The following is a 13374-nucleotide window of genomic DNA, read 5'->3' as shown; positions in this document are numbered from 1 at the left end:
CTAGTTTCTTGAATTCTTTGTGTACTTTGGAGATCAGCCCTCTGTTAGATGTGGGGTTGATGAAGATCCTTTTCTATTCTGTAGGCTGTTGTTTTGTCTTGTTGACTTTGTCTTTTACCTAACAGAAGCTTCACAGTTCCAGGAGGTCCCATTAATTAGTTGTTACTCTCAGTGTCTGTTCTACTGGGAATACCAACTCTTATTGGGGAGCACTTAATGGGGGCTTGCTTACAGTTTCAGAGGCTTATTTCATTTTCATCAGGGAGGAAAGCATGGCAGGCATGGTGGAAGAGAATTAGTTAGGAACTTCCTTTTGATCCCCCTCAAGCAAAAATGACAGAGTGCTTGTCATGGGCTTCTCAAGCTTCAAAGAGCACCCACAGTGACATACTTCCTCCAGAAAGAATTTGGGTCCTAATACTTCTAATCATTTCAAATAATTCCAGTCCCTTGTCATTAAGCATCCAAGTATATGAGCATATGAGCGCCATTCTTAACCAAATCTTCATAGTCAGTTTGGAGTAACTATGAGCTCTTAGCTACTTCTTCAGCACCAAGCCAGCACATGTACTGCCACATCCACCACCATGATGATAATGCTCTGAAACTATGTACAAGCCCCTATTAAATACTTTATGTTGTAAGTGTGTTTGCCATGATATATCTTTGGAACAACCAAATAGTGATTACTACAGAAAAATACACAAATAAATTTATACATTTTTGCTATAGTCACAATAAACAGCAAATTGGCCTGGTCTGGGTTCTCATATACTAATGAATGGATAAAATAACATATTTTTTTCAAAAAATATTATTTAACAATTAAAAAAATTAATTATAAAATCACAGATAAAGGATGGAGGTGGCCACAGTAACTCTGGGTGAGGTAACTCAGATCCAGAAAAGAAAAGTACTTATATTTTCTGTCATTTGTGAAAGTTTGCTGAGTGTTTGGATGTGGCTGTTTTATTGAGGGCCTTTGGGGTCCAGCCTCAAGGTCCTCTTCAGGGTTTAGATCAGACACCACAGGAGGTGAAAGGAAGTTTTTTTTTTTTTTTTTTTTTTTTTTTTTTTTTTTTTTTAAGCATCTGAGGGCAAATGAATTCTCTCACACACCATGCTGTAATTCTTCTATCCTAAGTCAAATTCTTCTAGCTTCTTCTCATAGATTCTTCTCCTCTCCTCTGCAAACTCTCTTTCTCGCAGGAACTTTGAAGTAATAAAAAAAAAAAGTTAGGAGTTTCCTCTCATTGGTCAAAAGTACATTCCTAAGGTAAGTGCCTAGTAGATGAGACATTTGCCATGTTAACACAAGTAGTAACATGTTAACAAGGTTTCAGAAGTAAGACTGCCTCAGAAACCAGTGGTACACTGTCCATAGGTCCTTCATCAGCTTGAATTAGAAAGCATTTCTTATGGTGCTTTGTTTATTAACCTTTGTTAGATACCTGCAGCTCTGACCTTGTTCATAGCTGTAAAGTTTTAAACTTATGACCTACTTATAAAAAGCTGTTAGTCTAGTTTGAATTTGCTCTGAGGGAAAATACGAGCTAATTGCGTGGAGTTAGTCTGAGCGAAATGAACAAAGCATGCTTTTAAGTGTCTGCGGTCTTCATGGGACAAATAGATCTAGTTATGAAGGATGTCCTAGTATATAGTCTGTATATCAAAACCATGCATTTAATGAACAGTAATCTTCCTGACCATTGACCAATATATATGCTCATAAGATTGAGGTGTAATCATGAGATTAAATATACACATCACATTAGATTACTCACTACAGTGCAGATATTGGGGAGACACCAAGCATCTTTAGCTAAAGTGAGGAACAGTTTCCAGAATTGATGATCCTGCAGGCCTTGTCTGAACCAGATTAACCTCCATCACACAATTATTCCTCTGGTGGGTTCACATCTGACAATAGTTGTCACGTGCTATAACTCTCATAGCCTCTGGCAATGTTTGAATATTCAGACGTGTATTTCATATGATATATCCATTGATGTCAGAAAATTAGTATGGGATTGTTGAGGGAAATTCCAAGGAATAGGAAATAGAATTAAATGGTATAAAGGATTAGAGGGGAAAATGGGAGAAGGAGGGCTTTATTCTGAAGGGTAAAGTAATAAATACAACAAGGGATAATTAACAGTAAGAATCTTTCAAAAATGTTATATGGTATATATACCATATAACAAAAATGTTATATGGTAACTTACTACTGTGGAAGAATATATATATATATATATATATATATATATATATATATATATATATATATATATATATATATATATATATGTAGTTGTGGAAGATGTGATACATACTACCAGAAAAGAAATCATCAATATTACTCAGCTATCTATAGAAATAGCAACCTACAATAATAACTGAACTGGCAAGACCAGATCACTGGTCCAATACTGGCATGACTTTCTTGTAAGTAGCCAATCACCATCTGCCTTCTTTTAAGTCTTGCACCACAAAATGAATTTTAGCCTGTGAACTTGTACTAGACAAATGCCCTGTGTGAAACCCTAACACTATAATATTGACATAATATTAAACAAATACTATTGACTGTTAATACCATAGGTTAATGCATCTATAGTGACGGTCATCAAAGTAGCTTTTACTTTCAGAAGATGAAAAGCAACACAGAGACTCCTAAAGGGTCGAAGTGAAAATAAGGTGCTTTGGATTGCTTACCCGTATATGAAACACCTATATACAAATCTTCATTTCTAAGGCTCAAGCATATGAACCTGGGGTAATGAATGACTACGAAGTCTTCTAGGAAAAACAGGTTAGCTACATGTTTGAACTCAACAGTGTTTGTGAAAGTATTCACAAGATCTGTGCTAGCTCACTCCAACCCAAACACCAACATAGAGAGAGCAGGTAGTTATAAAGTGTTGTGCCTAGCTGAGGAGCTATTGCTAAGTGATAGTGATAGCTGGCATCCAACTGTCATGAAACCCAAAAGGGAACACATATGAAAACACAGGCATCACAAATTGGATTTACACAAGTTTTAGAACAGGACACGCAGTTACTGTGCAGGAAAGTGGCTGGATATATAAAAACTTGGAAGTTAAATATCAAAAGAGATTGTATAAAATTCTCTAACAAAACAACGCCAAAAAATTAAAAAGAATAGGGCCAGATTTTCATATGTTGAACCACCCCTGAATCTCTGGGATTCAGCCAGTTTCATCATGGTGGATGATATTTTTGATGTGTGCTGTGACACAATTTGCAAGCACATTATTGAGTACTGTTGTGTCAATTTTCATGAGGAAAATTGGTTTAGAAATCATTTTCTTTGCTTAAACTTTGTGTGGTTTGGGTATCAGGATGACTTTGGCCCCATAAAATGAATTTGGCAATGATCCTTTTGATTTTGCTTTGTGGAATAATTTGAGTAGCATTGTTAGTCTTTGAAAGTCTGATAGAATACTGTGCTAAAACGGTTTGCTTTGTTTTCTGAAGAATTTTAATGGCTATTTCCTTTTTTACCTCCATTTTTAACTTAGATTAGAAATAAGGTTGTTTTACAGATCAATCCCAGTTCCTTCTCCCTCCCCTCCTCCCCTGCCCCCCACAAACACCCTACCTATCCCATACCATTTTTTGCTCCCCAGGGAGAGTGAGGCCTTTCTTGGGGGGGGGGGCCTTCAGAGTCTGTCATATCCTTTGGGATAGGGCATAGGCCCTCTCCTGTGTGTCTATGCTGAGGGAGTATCGCTCTTTGTGAAATGGGCTTCCAAAATCCATTCCTATGCTAGGGATAAGTACTGATCTAGTACAAGAGACCCCATAGATTTCCCAGGCCTCCTCACTGACACACTCATCCATGGGGTCTGGATCAGTTCCATGCTCGTTTCCCAGGAATCACTCTAGAGGCCAAGAGCTCCCACTTGTTCAGGTCAGCTGTTTCTGTGGGTTTCACCAGCCTGGTCTTGTCTACTTTGTTCATCACTCCTCCTTCTCTGCAATTGAATTCCAGTTCAGTTCAGTGTTTAGTTGTAGATATCTGCTTCTACTTCTACCACCTGCTGGATGAAGGCTCTTAGATGGAATATAAGTTACTCATCAATCTCATTATCAGAGCAGGCATTTAAGGTAGCCCCTCCACTGTTGGTTAGATGGTTACTTGGTGTCACACTTGTATATCTCTGGACTTTTCCCTAGTGCCTGATTTTCCTTTAAATTTATACCGGCTCCCTCTCTGATGGTATCTCTTATTTGCTCTCCTCTGTTCTTTCCCCTACACAACTTTCCTACTCCTTTATGTCCTCCTCACTCCTCCTCTTCTCCCCTTCTTATTTTCCTAGCTCCTACTTCCCTCCTCCAATGCTCCCAATTTACTCAGGAGATGTTGTCCCTTTCCCCTTCTCTGGGGGCCCATGTATGTCTCCTTTACAGTCCTCCTTGTTGCTTAAATTCTCTAGGGTGTGGATTGTAGGCTGGTAATCTTTTGCATTATGTGAAAAATCCATATTGGAGTGACTGCATACCATGTTTCTCTTTTTGTAACTGGGTTACCTCACACAGGATGGTTTTTTCTAGTTCCATTCATTCCATTCCATTCCAAATTTTCTTGCAAATTTTAAGATTCCACACACACACCTGGACCCCCTCCTCCCCTCGCTGTGTAGTACTCCATTGTGTAAATGTACCACACTTTCTGTATCCATTATTCAGTTGAGGGGTGCGGCGTCCACCCTTGACCAGCAAGAAAGACGCCACACCGAGGAATCTTCTTTAAACATAGTTTAATCGGGAACCTCTTTGCTTTGTACAATGTATAATGGCGGCGGCGGCGGCGGCGGCGGCGGCCCCGGGCCGAGGGAGACGGGGCTTGATATAGTCTACATCTACCAATCACCTAACCCTACGTGGCGCGCCAGGATAGGTTGTCTCCAAGCAGAATTAAGAGGATACATGACTTTTGCCTTATTTGGAGTTGTTTACCACAGAGAGCGCTCGCCGTCGGGCTGGCGGAAGGCAGAAACCGGCGCCATCTTTTGGGTGCGGTTTTCTGCAGCTCCCTACAGAGGGGCATCTAGGTTGATTCCAGATTCTGGCTATTACAAATAATGCTGCTATGAAAGTAGTTGAACAGATGTCTTTGTTGTATGAGTGTGCATCTTTTTCCAAAGTAACTATACAAGTTTGCACTCCCACCAGCAATGGAGGAATGTTCGCCATTCTCCACATCCTCTCCAGCATAAGTTATCATTGGTGATTTTGATTTTAGCCATTCTGATAGGTATAAGATGATATCTCAGAGTTGTTTTGATTTGCATTTCCCTGAAGGCAAGGATGTTGAGCACTATCTTATGTGTCTTTCAGCCATTTTAGATTCCTCTCTTGAGAATTCTCTATTTAGTTCTGTACGCCACTTTGTAATTGGATTATTTCTGGAAACTAGCTTCTGGAATTCTTTGTAAATTTTGGAAATCAACCCTCTCTTGTATATGGGATTGGTGAATATCTTTTTCTATTCTGTGGGCTGCTGTTTTGTCTTGCTGACTATGTCCTTTGTCTTACAGAAACATCTCAGTCTCAGGAGGTCCCTTTTATTAATAGTTGATCTTAGTTTCTGTGCTACTCATGTTATGTTCAGGAAGCAGTCTCCTGTACCAGTTTGTTTGTGGGTACCACCTAGCTTCTCTTCTAAGAGGTTCAGTGTGGCTGGATTTATGTTGAGGTCTTTAGTCTATTTGTAATTAGGTTTTATGCATGGCAATAGGCATGGATCTATCTGCAGTCTTCTACATGCCAACGTCCAGTTATGCCAGCACCATTTGTTGAAGATGCTCTCCTTATTCCATTTTAAACCTTTAGCTTCTTTGCCAAAAATCAGGTATATGTAGGTATGTGGGTTAATATCATGGTTTTTAGTTTGATTCCATTGGTCTACCTGCCTATTTTTGTCCTAATACCAAGCTGTTTTCAGGACTATAGCTCTATAATAGAGCTTGAAGTCAGGAATGGTGATGCCTCCATTGTAAAGGGTTGTTTTGGCTATCCTGCTTCTTTTGTTTCTCCATATAAAGTTGAGTATTTTTCTTTCAAGGTCTGTGAAGAATTGTACTGTGATTTTGATGGGGATTGCATTGAATCTGAAAATAGCTTTTGGCAAGATTTCCATTTTTAATATGTTGAACCTATCTATTCAATGGCATGGGAGATCTTTCCATTTTCTTGTATCTTCTTTAACTTCATTCTTTACAGACTCAAAGTTCTTGCTGTACAGATCTTTCACTTGTTTCGTTAGTGTTACTACAGTATATTTTATGTTGTTTGTGGCTATAGTAAAGGGCAATGTTTCCCTGATTTCTTTCTATACCATCTTATTTTCTGTAAATAGTAGGGATACTGATTTTTTTTAGTTAATCTTGTATCCTGCCACTTTGCTGAAGGTGTTTATCAGCAGTAGGAGTTGCCTTGTAGAGTTTTTATGGTCACTTATATAAACTATCATATCATCTGCAAACAGTGAAAGTTTGAATTCTTCCTTTCTATAGGTTGAAGCATATTTTGTTTTCTGAATCCTCAGGCAAGCTTTACTAAATCATACATAATATATCACAGGTAAGTGGTATCTATCAATAATATTGTCCAGTTCTTTTAAATATTTCAATTTTGTGGAGTACAAGTTTCTAACATATGACCTAATGATTCTTTGATTTCCTTGCCATTTTTCAGTGAAATCCACCATATAAATAAACTGAAAAAAACACATGAGCATATCATTACTTGCTGAATAATCATTTGACAAAATTTAACACTACTTCAAGATTAAAGTATTCCAGATATGAGATATAAAAGGGGCATATCTAAATACAAGAAAGACCATTTATAGAAACCCTATACCAAACATAAAATTAAATGGAGAGAAGCTCAAAGCTATTCCATCAAAATCAGGAACCAGACAAGTCTGTCCACTCTCTCCATATGTATTCAATATAATACTTGAAGTAATAGCTAGAGCAATAAGACAATTAAGAAGAACAAAGGCATATTTATGATATACTAACATACATAAGGGACACAATATTTCTCCCAGGGATTTCTTAAAGCTGAGAACAACCTTAACCAACACCCTTGGATACAAGATTATCTCAAAACTGTCAGTACCACTCCCATATACAAACAACATAGGGTTTGAGAAAGAAATCAGTAAAGCAACATTGAAATGACAGTAACAAACAAGATTTCACCTCTGACTGACTAGTGTGATGTCACTATAGCAGGCTTATTTTTGAAATGCAGGAAGGAATTAACTGTGTTCCAAATAGTTAAATAGGCAAGTCCAGAAAAAAAAATTGAATGTGTGTTTTTTTGTTTTTCCTTCAATTTTTTTTATTTAAATTAGAAAAAGCTTCTTTCACATGTCAATCTCAGTGCCCTCTACCTCCCCTCTCCCTTACCCCTCCTCATTGTTTCCCCTATCCCAAGCACTTTCTGCTCCCCAGAAAGGGTGAGGTCTTCCAAGGGGGATCTTCAATGTCTGTCATATCATTTGGTGCACGGCCTAGACCATTCCCAGTGTGTCTAGGGTAATAGAATATTCCTCTATGTGGAGAGGGCTCCCAAAGTTCATTTGTGTACTAGGGGTAAACTCTGATTCATTACCAGTGGCCCCATAGATTGTCCATACCTCCACACTGACTTCCTCATTCAGTGGGTCTAGAACACTCCTGTGTTGGTTTCCTGGCTATCAGGCTGGGGTCCATGATCAGGCTCTTGTTCAGGTCAGATGTTTCTGTGGGTTTCTTCAGCCTGGTCTTCACCCCTTTGCTCATCACTCCTTCCTCTCTGCAACTGGATTTCAGAGTTCAGCTTAGTGTTTAACTGTGCGTGTCTGCATCTGCTTCTATCAGCTCCTGGATGAAGGCTCTAGGATTGCATATTGCTTAGATTGTTAATTGGGTTCAAACTTTTAGGTCTCTGGACATTTACTTAGTTTCAGAATTCTCTTTAAATCTATAATGGCTCCCTCTATGATGGTTTCCCTTTTCTTGCTCTCCTCCATTCTTCCTCTGACTAGATCTTTCTGCTCCCACACATCCTCCTCTCCCCTCCCCTTATCACCTTCTCTTTCTTTTAACTCCCTCTCTTCTCCTACCATGATCCCAAATAGCTTATGAGATCTTGTCCCTTTCCCCTTCTCTGGGGGACTATGTGTATCTCTCTTAGGTTGCTCCTTGTTTGATAGCTTCTCTGTTAGTGTAGATAGCAGGCTGGGAATCCCCTCCTCCATGTATAAAATCCATGTATAAGTGAGTATATACCATTTTTGTCTTTTTGCGACTGTGTTACCTCACTCAGGATGGTTTCTTCTAGTTCCAATCATTTGTCTGCAAATTTCAGGATTCCATTGTATTTTTTTTTTACCATCCATTCTGGTGTTTCCAGTTTCTGGCTATGTCAAATAAAGTTGCTATAAACATGGTTGAACAGATGTCCTTGTTGTTTGAATGTGAATCCTTTGGGTACATGCCTAAGAGTGGAATTGCTGGATCTTGTGGTAGGTTGATTTCCATTTTCGTGAGGAACCTCAATACTGATTTCCAGAGTGGCTGTACCAGTTGGTACTCCCACCAGCAGTAGAGAAGCATTCCCCTTTCTCCACATCCTCTCCAGCATAAACTGTCATTGGTGTTTTCAATTTCAGCCATTCTCACAGGAGTAAGATGGTATCTCAGAGTTGTTTTGATTTGCATTTCCCTGGTGGCTAAGGATGTTGAGCACTTTCTTATGTGTCTTTCAGCCATTTTAGATTCCTCTATTGGAAATTGCCTATTTAGTTCTGTACCCTACTATTTAATTGGATTAGTTGGTGTTTTGGAGACTAGCATTTTGAATTCTTTGTATATTTTGGAAATCAGCCCTCTGTCAGATTTGGGGTAGATAAATATCTTTTCACATTCTGTGGGCAGCCATTTTGTCTTGTCTATTGTGTCCTTTGCCTTACAGAAGCATCTCAGTTTCAGGAGGTCCCATTTCTTAATTGTTATCTCAGTATCGGTGCTACTGGTGTTGTGTTCAGGAAGCTGTCTCCTGTACCCATTTGTTTGATGGTACCACCTACCTTCTCTTGTAAGAGGATCAGTGTGGCTGGATTTATGTTGAGGTCTTTGATCCATTTGCACATACATTTTGTGCATGGTGATAGATATGGATCTATCTGCAGTCTTTGCCATATTCACTCCAAAGAAGCCCTTTCATCTCCTTCAGCATCCAGTGACTTACACAATCTACTTAGCTAAATAAGGTGGCACACAGCCTGTACCGCTGACATTACAGGACAATTTCCTATAAAACTTGACTTCTGACACAGTGCTCCAGTTTCACTTACTCACAGGTCATCATCCTCATCTGGGAGGATAGTCGTTTGAACATCTTCTAAATCATGCTTTACTGTGCTGCCAACGTTGGGTCTATGAGATGGTGCAAGAGCACGCATGGCAATAAAACCCAAGTTAGGGTCTCCAATGGGCTTTCTGGCCAGCCCGAGAAAAGGCTTTTCAAGTTTTAGTTACTTTTGGCAGAAATGTCACTGTACTGAAGATTCTTCTTTTGGTGGAAGACAATAGATTTTGCCTTCACTTTTCTGACCTTACTATCCACTTTATTGCCACACAATACAATGGGGATATTTTCGCATACCTGTACTAGATCTCTATGCCAGTTAGGTACATTCTTGTGATTCTTGATGTTACATCAAACATTATAATGACATACTTCTCCTGATGAATCTAGTATCTACTTTAGCTAGCAATTGGAAAACATATATTTTATTTTCCAAATGTCCAGTTAATTTTCAGTTTTTGTCAGATGTAACAATTGCTCTGCTAATTAATTGTATCCCAAGGAAAATGCAGTGGTAGTGTGCTGAACAGCATACTACAGACCTGGAAGGACAGAAGCATTGACATTGGAGATTTCAAGGAACCTCAAATAAAACATTTATTAGAAAGCTTTTGTGGCTGGCTATGGCAAGAAGGCAATATGAATCGATGGGCTCATTTATCCCCACCTCTTCATAGACAATTTGTGTTTTTTTTTTTTTAACCCAACTACATTAATGCATTCTGTATGTTTGTATAGTCTGTATATTTAGTGTTCCATTAATTAGTAAAATCATCTGGTATATTTTTATACTTGGTTTATTTTGTTTAACTTAATGATCTATATTTCCATAGATAATGCCACAAATGACAGAACTCTATTACATTTTATAGGTTATTAATAGCCTCTTATGTCCAGAATATGTGCTCTATATGCATCCAAAGATTGGTTAATACTTTACTTGCTTTACTTTCTTTGTCATTATGAATATTGGTGCTATGGACATTGGAACACAGGCATCTCTCCTACCTACTGTTTATTTCCTTCATATACATAGTAATTAATTTCTTAGACATACAACTTTTTTAATTTTGAGAAATTTTAAACACTGATTGTTCCACAATGTCTGAAATGGCTTTTTTCCCATTTCAGTCTTCAAAGGTTATTTTTTCTGTGTTTGACAGTACTTATTATCTAAATTTTTTGTATAAGATCCATTTTTACTAGAGTGAGATAGTATCTTACCATGGATTTGAACTGCACTGAAGTAACGTTTAGGGATCTGTAATATCTTCACATGCATGCATGTATTCATTTGGAAAATCTGTAATGAGGTCTATTGCCCACTAACAATTTGATTGATTTGAGTTTTTCTTTGACATTGCAAGTTTTTTCTATAATATCCTAGATGTTAATCCTTTGTCCTCTATGTAGTTTCTGACCATTTTTTATATTTTAGGCTGTTTTTCACTCTATGGATGGCTTCTTTGGCGGTTTAGAATTGTTTTAATCTGTTGTAACCCAACTTATTTTGTTTTCTGTCCTTCTAGGGTCTGGCCCCAAAATATCTTTATGTATTCTTCAATATTATTCAGTTAACTATGCCAAGCTTGAGAACCACTTAAGTAGAAGGTAATAGAAATAAAGTATCAGAAGTTGGCAGTATTGAAAAAAGGGTGCCTGCGGATAGGTGTGGCCTCTACACAGTAAGCTGAATAGATCAACTTACAATCTAGCAAAAGAAAAATTGCAGAGATATATGTCAAATGGGCAAGAAATGCTGTGCTGAATATTACTGCAGTCAGAGAGATAAATTGAAATCAGTTACACTAAAACCAAACTTTACATTTAAGCCTCACAGGGAGCTAGAGGAGAAACTCCAGCTGTTCTCTGTGAATTTTATAAGTGCACATAACCTTTATCAAAGATATCCTGCTAATTGCCACAGAGATGGAGAAAGTAGTAGGTTCTCAGTTGGTGATTACAGTCGAAGGGATAATGTGCACATTTCTCACAGTCCTAGTCTGTAGCAAAATTAGCCACAACAAATGAGAGAAAGAACTAACAATTAAGTGTAAAATAAATGCTTTAAGAAAAAGGAGTTTAGTTTGTCAACTTGGCAGACTAGAGCCACCTTGCATGAGAGAACTGAGATCTATCAGTTGATGAATTGCATTCATCATATTGGCCTATGGGCATTTTCTTAACTCATGATTGATGTAGGAGGGTTGAAATATGGTTCCAGGTTGTACAAGAAAGCCATGCTAAGTAAATCAGTAAGAAGTTTTGATCCATGGAGTCTGCTTCAGTTCCTGCCTCCAGGTTCATCTCTTGATTTCTTTTACTTGATGAGTTGGTGTAAAATATAAGATAAAATTAGCCATTTCTTTTGCTGTGCTGCTTTTTGTCAAGATGTTCCTCAGAGTAACAGTGATGAAAACTAGAGCATGAGGACAAGAGCCCATAGAAAAGATAGATTTCTCTCATCTTTACTCAAACCATTGGGTCTAGGTTGAAATCATTAAGAACATAGTTCCTTAAATTGTGTAATAATTTGGTTGCTATGTTTTGCTCATTATTTCTATTTAGTTTTCTATTCTTAAAGTATATTGTTTCAATCTTCTAGAATCTGTGCTTATGATCTTCCTTCCTCTGTGCAAAGGAATCATTTCCTTGTTCCTAATTCATTGTCTTTTCTTAGTGTGAATTTGCCACACAATTTTGTTACTAGTGATGCTAGTACCATGTTTTCTTTGTCCACTTAATTATTAATCCATTTTGGTATGTTTTGTGAAATTAACTGTAATGTTTTTCTGTAAAACTCTCAAAAATAAATAACTATGTTTACCAGTTTTCAGTGAAAAGAAAAAGAAAGGTATAACAACCACACTCTTCCTCAAAAATGATTTTAAATTTTCCCCCAAACCCAGCAAGTGATACTCATATTTTTCCTGTATTCTGAGCATAATATCAATATGGTTTTACATTTAACTTGACTTGAACAACTCTTTTCTTTAGATCTTTATTGTCTGATGTCTCTTTCTAAAATCAGTTTATGATAGTACTGGGGCAAAAATAACTGCCTGAGAAAACAAGCGCTGCTCAATGTACTTTATTCCTTGATTTATGGAATGCTGGACCATGCATTTTTTGGAAGTTAAGTGAATCAAGAATTGGACACAAAAACATTAAGTAACATTTAACATTTAATGTTTTAACATTCTCTATAGCTCAAGCTTCTGATTCTTGGTGTTGGGTATATATATTAAGAACCAGGCAAACTGGCATTGGTGGTGCTTGCCTTTAGTCCCAGCACTCAGGAGACAGAGGCAGGTGTATCTCTGTGAGTTTGAGGCCAGTATCATCTACAGAGTGAGTGCTAGGACAGCCTCCAAATCACAGAGAAACCCTGCTTTGAAAAATAATAAAAAAAGGTACCAGGCATTGTGTTTATCATTGCTCTAAGTGTAATGTCTTCAGGCATTGCCTTGGCATTGCTCTAAGTGTAAGGTCTTGCCTCTGTTGATACTAGGACAGGTATCATGTTTATATGTCCAGGGAGTTATGTCCCCATATGCACAGCCTGATAGGACCAAGTAAATGTTGAGAGATTAGAGCTGCTGTTGGTGTTAGTGAAGCAGATTTTAATAAAACTGCTGTCATTGTAGTGAACAGAAAAATATCTTTTAGGGTTAAAGGAAATGAATCAAAATGCCCAAAAATTTATACAGCAATATTTATGTACAAGTTTAAATGTGCCATCATTTTTATTTTACAGTTATATGACTGAGTTGCCTGGGGCAAGACAAGCCATTTGATTTTCTATGAGTGAAGATAAATTGGGTAAATTCTTCATTTTCATACACTGACTCCCTTTTAACCCACATGCCATCATAAATAAGACTTTGCTTGCTTATGCTCTTCTCATTGCAATATGTTGCCAGTAAACCTAAAGAAATTTAATGTGAAGAAACTGTGTCTTAATGAGTGAATCCTTAAAAA

The 13374-nt window shown here is 37.7% G+C and overlaps 1 pseudogene; it reads right to left on the bottom strand.

Moving 5' to 3' along the window:
* Window positions 1-9379: 9379 nt before the first annotated feature.
* On the bottom strand, window positions 9380-9761 carry LOC107977857 (annotated as a pseudogene).
* Between the last annotated feature and the right edge of the window lie 3613 nt (window positions 9762-13374).

This window comes from Cricetulus griseus, chromosome 2 (genome assembly GCF_003668045.3).
Source record: "Cricetulus griseus strain 17A/GY chromosome 2, alternate assembly CriGri-PICRH-1.0, whole genome shotgun sequence".
In the NCBI taxonomy this organism is placed as follows: Eukaryota; Metazoa; Chordata; class Mammalia; order Rodentia; family Cricetidae; genus Cricetulus; species Cricetulus griseus.
The sequence above is the reverse complement of the archived record's forward strand: the minus strand, read 5'-3'. Positions and strand labels throughout refer to the sequence as shown.